Consider the following 12,521-nt stretch of genomic DNA (forward strand, 5'->3'; position numbering starts at 1 on the left):
TCATTCTGGTTCGGTTCTGGTTCGGTTCGGTTCTGGTTCGGTTCGGTTCAGTTCTGGTTCGGTTCTGGTTTGGTTCGGTTCTGGATCGGTTATGGTTAGGTTCTGTTTTCATTCTGTTTCAGTTCTGGTTCGGTTCTGGTTCAGTTCTGGTTCGGTTCTGGTTCGGTTCGGTTCTGGTTTGGTTCTGGTTTGGTTCTGGTTCGGTTCTGGTCTCGGTTATGGGTTCGGTTCTGGTTCGGTTCTTGTTTGGTACGGTTCTGGTTCGGTTCTGGTTTTGGTTCTGGTTTCGGTTCTGGTTTCGGTTCTGGTTTCGGTTCTGGTTTCGGTTCTGGTTTCGGTTCTGGTTCGGTACGGTTCTGGATCAGTTATGGTTCGGTTATGGTTCGGTTATGGTTCCGTTCTGTTTCATTTCTGGTTAGGTTCTGGTTTGGTTCTGGTTTGGTTCTGTTTCGGTTCTGGTTCGGTTCTGGTTCTGTTCGGTTCTGGTTCGGTTCTGGTTCGGTTCTGGTTCGGTTCTGGTTCGGTTCTGGTCTGGTCTCGGCTATGGGTTCGTTTCTGGTTCGGCTCTAGTTTTGGTTCAGTTCTGGTTTCAGTTCTGGTTTCGGTTCTGGTTTCGGTTCTGGTTCGGTACAGTTCTGGATCAGTTATGGTTCGGTTCTGGTTCGGTTCTGTTTCAGTTCTGGTTCAGTTCTGGTTCGGTTCTGGTTTGGTTCTGGTTTGGTTCTGTTTCGGTTCTGGTTCAGTTTGCTTGAGTTTGGTTCTGATTCTGTTTATTTGACTTTGTTCTGGTTCTGTTGGCTTGAGTTTGGTTCTGGTTCTGTTTGCTTGAGTTTGGTTCTTGTTCTGTTTGCATGAGTTTGGTTCTGGTTCTAACCCCAAAACCCTAACCGAAATCTAACCCTAACCCTAATCTGAAACCTAACCCTAATCAAAACCCTAATCCTAACCCTAACCCTAATCATAACCCTAACCCTAACCCTAATCATAACCCTAACCCTAATCCTAACCCTAATCATAACCCTAACCCTAATTACAACCCTAACCCTAACCCTAATCTGAACCCTAACCCTAATCAAAACCCTAACCCTAACCCTAATCATGACCCTAACCCTTACCCTAATCATAACCCTAACCCTAACCCTAATCATAACCCTAACCCTAATCATAACCCTAACCCTAACCCTAATTACGATCATAACCCTTACCCTAATCATAACCCTAACCCTAATCATAACCCTAACCCTAATCATAACCCTAACCCTAACCCTAATTACAACCCTAACCCTAACCCTAATCCTAACCCTAATCATAACCCTAACCCTAACCCTAATCATAACCCTAACCCTAACCCTAACCCTAATCATAACACTAACCCTAATCCTAACCCTAATCATAACCCTAACCCTAAACCTAACCCTAATCATAACCCTAACCCTAACCCTAACCCTAATCATAACACTAACCCTAATCCTGACCCTAATCATAACCCTAACCCTAAACCTAACCCTAATCATAACCCTAACCCTAACCCTAATCATAACACTAACCCTAACCCTAACCCTAATTACAACCCTAACCCTAACCCTAATCCTAACCCTAATCATAACCCTAACCCTAACCCTAATTACAACCCTAACCCTAACCCTAATCCTAACCCTAATCATAACCCTAAACCTAACCCTAATCGTAACCCTAACCCTAACCCTAACCCTAATCATAACCCTAATTACAACCCTAACCCTAACCCTAATCTGAACCCTAACCCTAATCAAAACCCTAACCCTAACCCTAATCATGACCCTAACCCTAACCCTAATCATAACCCTAACCCTAATCATAACCCTAACCCTAACCCTAATTACAATCATAACCCTAACCCTAATCATAACCCTAACCCTAACCCTAATTACAACCCTAACCCTAACCCTAATCTGAACCCTAACCCTAATCAAAACCCTAACCCTAACCCTAATCATAACCCTAACCCTAACCCTAATCATAACCCTAACCCTAATCATAACCCTAACCCTAACCCTAATTACAATCATAACCCTAACCCTAATCATAACCCTAACCCTAATCATAACCCTTACCCTAACCCTAATTACAACCCTAGCCCTAACCCTAATCCTAACCCTAATCATAACCCTAACCCTAAACCTAACCCTAATCATAACCCTAACCCTAACCCTAACCCTAATCATAACCCTAACCCTAACCCTAACCCTAACCCTAATTACAACCCTAACCCTAACCCTAATCCTAACCCTAATCATAACCCTAACCCTAACCCTAATTACAACCCTAACCCTAACCCTAATCCTAACCCTAATCATAACCCTAAACCTAACCCTAATCGTAACCCTAACCCTAACCCTAACCCTAATCATAACCCTAACCCTAATTACAACCCTAATCATAACCCTAACCCTAATCATAACCCTAACCCTAATCATAACCCTAACCCTAACCCTAATCCTAACCCTAATCATAACCCTAACCCTAATCATAACCCTAACCCTAACCCTAATCATAACCCTAACCCTAATTACAACCCTAACCCTAACCCTAATCATAACCCTAACCCTAACCCTAATCATAACCCTAACCCTAATCATAACTCTAACCCTAACCCTAATCATAACCCTAACCCTAACCCTAATCCTAACCCTAACCCTACTCATAACCCTAACCCTAATCCTAACCCTAATCCTAACCCTAACCCTACTCATAACCCTAACCCTACTCATAACCCTAACCCTAATCCTAACCCTAATCAGAACCCCTAACCCTAACCCTAACCCTAATCATAACCCTAACCCTAACCCTAATTACAACCCTAACCCTAACCCTAATCCTAACCCTAATCATAACCCTAACCCTAATTACAACCCTAACCCTAACCCTAATCCTAACCCTAATCATAACCCTAAACCTAACCCTAATCGTAACCCTAACCCTAACCCTAACCCTAATTACAACCCTAATCATAACCCTAACCCTAATCATAACCCTAACCCTAATCATAACCCTAACCCTAACCCTAATCCTAACCCTAATCATAACCCTAACCCTAATTACAACCCTAACCCTAACCCTAATCATAACCCTAACCCTAACCCTAATCATAACCCTAACCCTAATTACAACCCTAACCCTAACCCTAATCATAACCCTAACCCTAACCCTAATCATAACCCTAACCCTAATCATAACTCTAACCCTAACCCTAACCCTAATTACAACCCTAACCCTAACCCTAATCATAACTCTAACCCTAACCCTAACCCTAATCATAACCCTAACCCTAATCATAACCCTAACCCTACTCATAACCCTAACCCTAATCCTAACCCTAATCCTAACCCTAATCAGAACCCCAACCCTAACCCTGACCCTAACCCTAACTCTAACCCTAATCATAACCCTGACCCTAACCCAAACCCTAATCAGAACCCTAACCCTTTGTGATGTGTCATGATCAAGAACTGCAGCTCTGAGAACAGATGCCTTAGTGAATTAGAAGAGCCGGCTCGCATTTAGAGAGAACCGGCTCCCAGTTTTTTCCTTTCATTGCTTAGCTCTCACAGTGCTCAGCCCCAGCCCTGCTCACAGCAGAACTTTGTTCTGGTTTTGTTTGCTTGAGTTGGTTCTGGTTCTATTTCTTGAGTTTGGTTCTGGTACTGTTTGCTTGAATGGGTTCTTGTTCTGTTCATTTGAGTTTGGTTCTGGTTCTGTTTGTTTGAGTTCGGTTCTGCTTCTGTTTGCTTGAGTATGGTTCTGGTTCTGTTCTGTGGATATGTTTGCAGTTTTATGTTCATTTGTACAATAAAAAAAGTTTAATTAAAATACTAAACAAAAGTAAGAATGGTTTTGTAACAGAATGAATACACAAAATTTGGCAATTATAAGGCTACTCATAAAAACAATGTATGTAAAAGGGTTTTCAACACACAAACTATTACCAACATTTTACTTTGTATTTACACATGATACACTCTCCGTCAAAAATCAAAATGAAATAAACAAAAATCTTTGTCATGTAAAACTATTGTATTTATATTTAGGTCTTTCAAATGTACATTAAAAAAGCTTTAACATTCATTTTCATAAAAAATGAGTGAGTTATCCTCATTGAACTATGATCTTTGAGGATTAAGAACACCATTGAATTAAATATTGATTTAAATGGTTAGTAATGGAGTTCAGAATGAGATTAAAAAATGTTTACTGGGATTTTTTTGAGTTCTGACACTTCTGGATAATTAAACATGCCCCGGGTCAAGTTGACCCAAGAACATTATTGCTGTCCCTAAGAAACAAACATAACAGGAGGGTTAACTCCATTAACCGTAACAAGGACGTTGAATTTGATAATCTGATAATACTTCTTCTTTCTCAGTTTACCTCAGCGTATGCTCTTAGTGATGAGAATCGCAGCTCTTTTTCGTGATCCAGATCTTTTTTATTATTATTCTCTGTCAATTTACCCTCCCTACATTGGTAGAAAAGTTGGATCACTGAAATGTTTTAGTACAGTGACTCAGCAGTAGTTATACTCGTACTATAAACTGCTAAGTAGTTCTTATGTCATCAGGATGGAAAGAAAAGGTTGCATTAAAACAAGCTTTGAGAACCAGCGGTACAACACATGTTGAGACATTAATGTAGAGCAGCTCAATGCTTCTAAATTGGCTCATAAAAACAATGTAAATGTAACAGAAACCTGAATCTAATAGAGAGGCAGAATGCTTAAATACATACAGACTGAAGGAGCCTGTAAATCAAGTGATTAGGCATTTACAGGAATGGTAAACAGTATAAAAATTAATGGCTCTCTGCATGGGCTCATGTGTGACTTCACCTACATTCATATAATTTCATGTGTGAGCGTTCACGTGTTCGTGTGCACAGAGTAATAGGCAGTGAGTCATAGTCGTAGTAATTCTGTGGAATTCCTGTGGACCTGTAGCGCCGCACAGCCAATAAATACATCCTGTTAAAGCGACTGATAGCTTCAGCCCAACACTCTGATTTACAGTCAGACAAACACGAGGTAACTATGCAGCTCAGTGTGGGTGGGTCACTTTGAACGTAATCAAAGAAAACAATAAAGAACAATATAAAGAAAATGTTACAAAAAATTGACCTGATACACTGCACAAAAAACCCCATCTGGTTAAGATCTGGATTACAATTCTTGAAAGATGTGGCCAGACTTTGGATTTAATTTTTGTTTTAATTTCAGTTTTTAATTTATTTATTTATTAATTTTGTATATCTATATATTTATTTAGTTTTGGTTATTTTTTTATTTTTTTTATCATTTATTGGTCTGCATATTATATTAATGGTTTCACCTGGACTGGCCATCATTTTAGATGTTTTTCAAGCTCTGCTTATTTAATAACATCAAAACACTGTATTCCTTTTTTTTTGTAGTCATAAATGTGTATGCCAAAAAAAGGATTATACTGCACTGTTTGAAAAGAAATTACACCAGGCAGATGTTTTGCCCCTTTTTCTATTTCCAGAAGTAATAAGACCTGTAAATATCTATCTAATAAATAAGCAAGAAAGCACATAATCAGAGCCAACTGTCTATATTTGAAATGCACTGGAGAAAAAACTTTACATCTGGGGGTACATAGAAGCTTTTGTTATCATAATACTATGATAACAAGGCTTTAGTCTTCTCTCATTTAACCATGAAATATGTTTGAAGGCATCAGATTGTAAAAGGGTCAGTAAGTTCAGTCCTCCAGATAATGCTGCTGTCTGTAAGTATTGATTTAACTATCAATGCAGGCTGTTAAGGGTGAATTTCTGTAAGTTGTGATGCAAAAGGCGAGCTTGTGTTGGGGTTTTGTTACATGTCTCCTACTTTGGTTTATATTTTTTATGTATTTAATGTTTCTTTAGCCTCCAGGTTTGTGTATGTTCTGTGTTTGACCTAACTGTAAGATAAATTCACCTTTGGAGACGTCAATGTCAAAGCTGAAAGTTGAAACTAAAGCTGACAGCAAAAAATATGCATTTCTTACTTTTAACAAGTCTTGTCAACGGTTTATGTTGCACACTGTAACTTTACAAATCAATACAGCATAATGGTGTTATTCATCCATGAAGCATTAAAGAAGGATTTAATTAAAACAAGGAAGGAAGCTGGTCACTTTGGTCATAAATTTCTATAAGTGTGATAAAGGGGAGTGTCTTAAAATGTTGAACCACAAATTGCTCAGCAGAGGTCTAAAGCTGGCAGAGAAAAATTTAAGACATAAATGAGAAAAAAAAATTCTTCATGAGTTTGTAAATGCAGGTTGTAGCCTTTAATGAGTGAAAACAAATTGCATCATTCATATGACACAATTCATGAATTATTACAACTTTCGACGTAAAGAGTATCAAAGCCAGGACTTCACACAATTCAGGGTTGTGACTGAGTTCAACACCTTTAACAGTGTTCAGGGAGTGAACGCAAGTGAGATTCATACTGAGCGTAGGGGCTCCGAACATGAGCTCATAACTGCAGTATGAGTGTAACATTAGTGTTAAGTGCTTGTAAAACCCTTCTTTTCTTTCCCCTGCATTACCTCAGAGTGTATGGGAGCACAAAATGAAGTTAATAATACAGCAGTTATGAAAAGTTTTAAATGTTTAAATGAAAAATCTTACAACACAGAGCTGGAAAATGTTCAAAAACAACACGTCAGAAAGCCACCAGCTCCTGCTCACACTTACACACAGACACGGACTATTTCCAGCAGCTCTGTGGATACTTCATACTGTTAGCTGGAGTGTCAGTGGGCCACACAGGAACAGCTAGCATAGCAATACTTAACTTTAGTTGGACCTTCTTCTGCCTCTATAAACGTTTAATTTGCAGCTCTCAAATGTGAGTAAATGTGGACTAGAGAGACGGGGTAATCCAAATGGTCGAGGCTGGGCATCGAACCAGTGACCTCTGCGAGGAGGACTATAGCCTCTGTATGTTGGGTGCGCTTCGGCTGTGAGACCACCAGCGCCCCAGAAGAGCTACTTTTTAACAGCTTTACTCCCTTATTAGATTATAATCATAAATCCAAACAAAACAATGGTCTACTTTTAAGTAAATAAACCTTGTGAAGTGCTAGTTTGATTAAAAATCTCTTTAATTTAAGACAACAAGTGACCAGTGGAGGAGGGTGGCTTGACAGTAGGAGAGATGGTTGCTGGCAGTCTGTACTTCACATTTATCAAAGTTATCTGTACTCTAAATTCAGTTTGACACAAAGTGAATATTACTTCTGACTTGTAACTTAGCCGTTCGGGAGATTTTTAAAGTGAAACGTGCCATCCGAAGATGCAGCATTGTTGTTATTCTCCATCACAGCTGCAACGAGGGCAAGGAGACACACGTTAATGCTTACAGCTCTAGTTAATTAAGAAAAAATTGAACTATTGTAAGAGGATAAAATAATACTTGAATTATAAAATAATGACCACTTTTTAGTTGAGAACCTGGATGGTCTCATTTTATTATTTTGATTTGGGAGTCTCATAAACTCTTTACAGTCCTCTTTAACCCTTAATGTGACATCATAACCAGGCAATCTGAGTGCAGCGCTGACTCTGAATCAGTCAAGTCTCAGGTTTGGTTACAATAAGTCAACCTCGGTCCGGCAGTGTCCTGTTTTATTCTGTTCTGTACCAGGCAGTGCTTTTGCAGCTGGTTCCATTACATTAGACTTTTTTATTTCCCCTGTCTGGGGGCAAAATATCTCCTGTAAGATTAACAGGCCCCCACGGCCGCTCAGACCACTGTGTGTATTAATATGTGTGTGTGTGAGTGTGTGTTTGTGATGGGGGTTTGAACTACCTGGTGTCCAGATGTGAAAACAGAGGTGTTGCTGGGGAGAAAGCTGTTATTTCTGACAAACTTTACAGATTTTGTGATAGTGTTGTTTTTTATATTTAGGACACTGAATCTCCAGACTGCACCATCAGTTAACCTTCATAGGCACCAATAAAAAAAACTTGACCTTTGAACCTTGACAGTAGCTGATACAGCTACTGTGAGAAAACTGTTATTGTTAGAGTGGGGGCAGACGACAGCGATGATAGTCACACTTACAGTAAGCCATAGACAGCGTGGTGGTTTAGAATTATGAACAGCAGCGGTCGAAGGAGTTGTAAATAACAGTGTGATAGTAAAAGTGTCAGAAAACAGCATGAACCAAAATTCAATTTTTTCCAATTATGGTTTCAGTGAAATCCATTCAGAAAAGGCTGAGACCAACCAAGTGTATACGTCACCTTTAATGGGTAGTTTGAGGTTTTTATCTTTTATTTGTCGTTTACGGTTTTTGAATTTTGTTTATTTTACAAAGCTATGCATAGGAGGGTAAGGAAACTGCACACACATTTCTGTTCTAAGACTATTTGTTTAGTTGATGTAAAATAACCTTCATCTGATTTTTTCCCCAAAAAAATTGTGGGACCACAAAAATTCAGTGTTAGAACCATTTCATCATTGATGTATGTTAATGCAGTGTGAGGGATGACATAAATATCTCCTGGCAAGCAGATAAAAAGAAAACACATTTATAAATACTGAGTTTGAAAATTGTCCAATTGTGACAGGACTAAATCTGTAGGGTCAACAGTACGATGCTGCCAAATCGAAAAGGAAATTCAAACATGAATCCTGTTTTCAGATCCCTGAGCAACAATACAGCAGACCAGTTTTTAAATTACACTCTGAGTCATTCCTGGTGCTGCTTTCAGGGCCAGGACGCTGTATTCGTGACACCCGTTAAGATTGATGGGTTCCGCTTTTGAACTTTAATGCAATTCCTGCCCCTTTTTATATCCGTTTTCCCAACTTTTCTGTTTCTTTCCACAGTTAAACTAGAATTAGGATGATAATGCAAAAAGTCCCCGAAGAGAAAACTGTTAAAAACATATTTGAGAAACCCAAAGGCTGCCAAAGCTCTCTCTCTCTCTCCTTCTCTCTCACTCCCTCTCTCTAACTCCCTCTCTCTCTCTCTATCTCTCTCCCTCTCTCTCTCTCTCCTGCAGCCGTTTTCCATTATGGGTGCCCAAACCAGCTTGTTAAAAAGAGTGAAACTCAAACCACAGTTTTGAAAATTACAGAATTCCTTCATAAATGCCCAATCCTCCCCACGGCAACACTGGGTTCAGGCTTGAGGTGAAGCCACCGTACTACTACACACCCGCATAAACACATGCACCTTATACACGTGCACACAGGTTTACACGATGCACAGAACATACATACATGTCCGTTAAACAAATGCATGCTTTAAGAGAAATAAACTTCATACATTGAGTGCATACCTTCCCTTGAGGCTACATTACTCTCCTTTGAGGCCCTAGGAACAACATAATCATCCCTCATTTGAAGTCTCTGGACAGCAGTGTTTAAAAAAGTGAATCTTTTATTCTAGAAAGGTTTGGTTAAAAGTTTTCAAACCACGGTTGCTCTTCATACTGTTTCACTTTGTTGTTTTCTTCATATTAAGCATTACAAGTTACCCACAGTGTTGCTTGAAGACTTTTAAATGAGAATTGCTAAAATTTTCTGTTACTTTGATCTAATCTGTGCTAAAATATCAAATCTGAAGTGTTTTGCCAAAGGTGCACCTGGCTTCTTCGTAGATTGCTTTTCTCAAATCTTCAAACCTGGCAGGCAAATTTGTGCAGGTATGGTGCTGCTGAATAAATTACACTCTCCTGTCTCTGTGCAGCTGCTGTTTAATTTCCCTCGTGTGTGAGCGTGTGTGCCCTCCTATCACCAAACCCTTTCCAACCTGGCTAATAAATAGTAATTATTCTCAGCTGCTCCTGCATTTAAAAGTGTTAAATTGCTTAAATCAAACAGCATTCCTGCTCGGTAAACTTAGATAAGATTGAACAAAAGATAGATGAGGAGGCCAGTATTTTTACATAACAATGCTGTTAACTTTTACAGCTGATACAGAGACAAAGCATTTGATGCCGTACTGAGGAGGAAGAAAAACACCAAACTACAAATGTTTCACACATACATACTGTTCAGTTTGCTCTCCATGAGTAACTCTTGTAGTTTGCTTGAAGGAAAATTGGTGCACTTTGGCCATAATTGTCTGAAAACTGTGAGCTAATTATGACCTTTTGAAAACAAAGTGTACAGATTGAATGTGACATTCTGCTGCGCCTGCAGAATATAAACGCCCTGTTGCACTGGCTGAAGCCCAGCTAAACCTAATAATGAAGACAATCATATCCTTACTTTGCTTTAACTGATCTGGAAGGCTGTGTTGACATGTTTCTACACACTGACCTCCAGTTAAAGATAATACTAGCAGTCTGGTGCTGAAAAAAATGGCAACTTCTATTGAGAAGTGTCCGTGAAGTTTTAATTGCATCGTAATGGTGGCATAATTTTAGAGTTTTTAGCAGGGTGTAAAACAGACTATAATGATTATGATACCTCTGACACTTATATGACCTAAAAAAGCATCCAAACACTATCATTATTCTTCAATATTTACTATCAAAGCCTGTTTTGACTGCCACTGTGTCTGTGTCAGATGAGGCGATAAACATCACCCTGCAGAAGCAGATGTGTTCACATTTCCACCGTGAGGTTTCACTGAAGCCCTTTTCATATTACTGATAGAAGGTGCAATCTTTACACCCCTGCCACATCTCATCTCCAGTGTGAATGTCACAGCAGCGTAACGGTGGGACCAAGTGGGTCCACTGCTGTGCTGGCACCAGAGATAGGACAGAGGTGTTACAGGGGCGAGACTGGATCACTGTGAGCTGGCAGAGCAGCCAGGGTGGAACAGCACTGTGTGTGTGTGAGTGTGTGTGTATATAAGTGTGTGTATGGTTGGGGGGGGGTATAGGAGTGTGTGCATATGTGAAGCTACTGCAGTATGTGTACCTCTCATGCTCTTCCACATTGCTGTGACACAAAGTGAAGTCACACACATAAGAATGAAAGCACAGTAACATGATGACAGCAGAGTTTTGTTACAGCGCTGTTGCAGACACACAATGTGCAAAAGGTGTTGAGTGTTTGTTTGACTGTTCAAAAGAAGCAGCTCAAGATTTCTGGCTGAAGAATGATTTGGGCATGAAAAATAAAAGATCAGCAAGGAGATAAGAGGCACCTCTTCGTCCAAAGGGGGGCACCAAAATGTTCTCAAACCACAAGAAGCTTTAAGGTTACTTCTCTGCTGCAACCAAAGACAGAATATGTTTTAACAGACATGGTGTTATATGTGGTTAATCATTCATATGTATAAGTTAATCATGCTTGACTCTTCTATGTTCTCAGAAATGCAGCTGAATAGTTAAAGTTTCAATGCACTGTATTACAGTCAATTAGTCGATTAGTAAAGTTAATAATAGCCAAAAGCTTATGAAAATCTTGGGTCAAAATTGTTTTGTCATGTTTTCAGAATGAACATAATACAAAGGTATCTCAGATTTTGAAGCCACAGGTTAGAATAATACATCTTTTTGCAGCTATAATTAAACCAATAGTTGTTCCCTATGGGCTGCATAATGACTCCTAATACTCAGGGACTGAATTTCCCAACAGTGATTAATAAAGAGCAACTTTACTCGACTTCCTCTATTTGACCATGTACATGTAAAAAGTACATGTTCAATAATTGAAAGACTCTAAAAGCTTCACAAGTTAAGAAATGTTCAATACTGGAATAATATCATATAATCAGTTTAATTCAATAACCCATACAGAAAAAAAGAATGACACACATGACGTGTGTTTAGAAATAGACAGCACACAGCAGAAGAGCAAGACTGGACACATGGCCAAACTCTCTCTCTCTCTCTCTCTCTCTCTCTCTCTCTCTCTCTCTCTCTCTCTCTCTCACACACACACACACACACACACACACACACACACACACACACACACACACACACACACACACACACACACAAGCAAATAATAGTCTTTACCAGAAGTTCCAGCCTGCTTCTGTCACAGTGCATGGATTTCAACGGAGCATATTCAACCATATTCTCACCATCTGTCATGTTGATTTGAGAAGAAAAGACATTTCTTACAACTACAGTTGTACTTTGAGTTGTACTTTAAACATAAAGCACTATGTGTGTGTGTGTGTGTGTGTGTGTGTGTGTGTGTGTGTGTGTGTGTGTGTGTGTGTGTGTGTGTGTGTGTGTGTCCGTCCGTCCGTCCATGAGTGTTTTTGCATGGATTTTCTTCTTGTAATATAGTCCTCTGCTACCATCTACTGAGGAAAACACGAAATTTAACATTAACAAAACCCTCTGTTTGCAATGCCCTGACATTTGGATAAGATCATTTGCCCATCTTTTGTATGAATGGTTCATCTCATTTGATTTTTATTTTATATAATGTGTAGGATACATAGAAGTTACATATGTGTGCATTCACAATATATGTCAGAATTAATTAGAAATTGAGTAATACAAACTTTTTTAGACATTTTCAAAAACAATCTCTTGGTGTAGAA

The sequence above is a fragment of the Notolabrus celidotus genome, chromosome 8 (genome assembly GCF_009762535.1).
Source record: "Notolabrus celidotus isolate fNotCel1 chromosome 8, fNotCel1.pri, whole genome shotgun sequence".
NCBI lineage: Eukaryota > Metazoa > Chordata > Actinopteri > Labriformes > Labridae > Notolabrus > Notolabrus celidotus.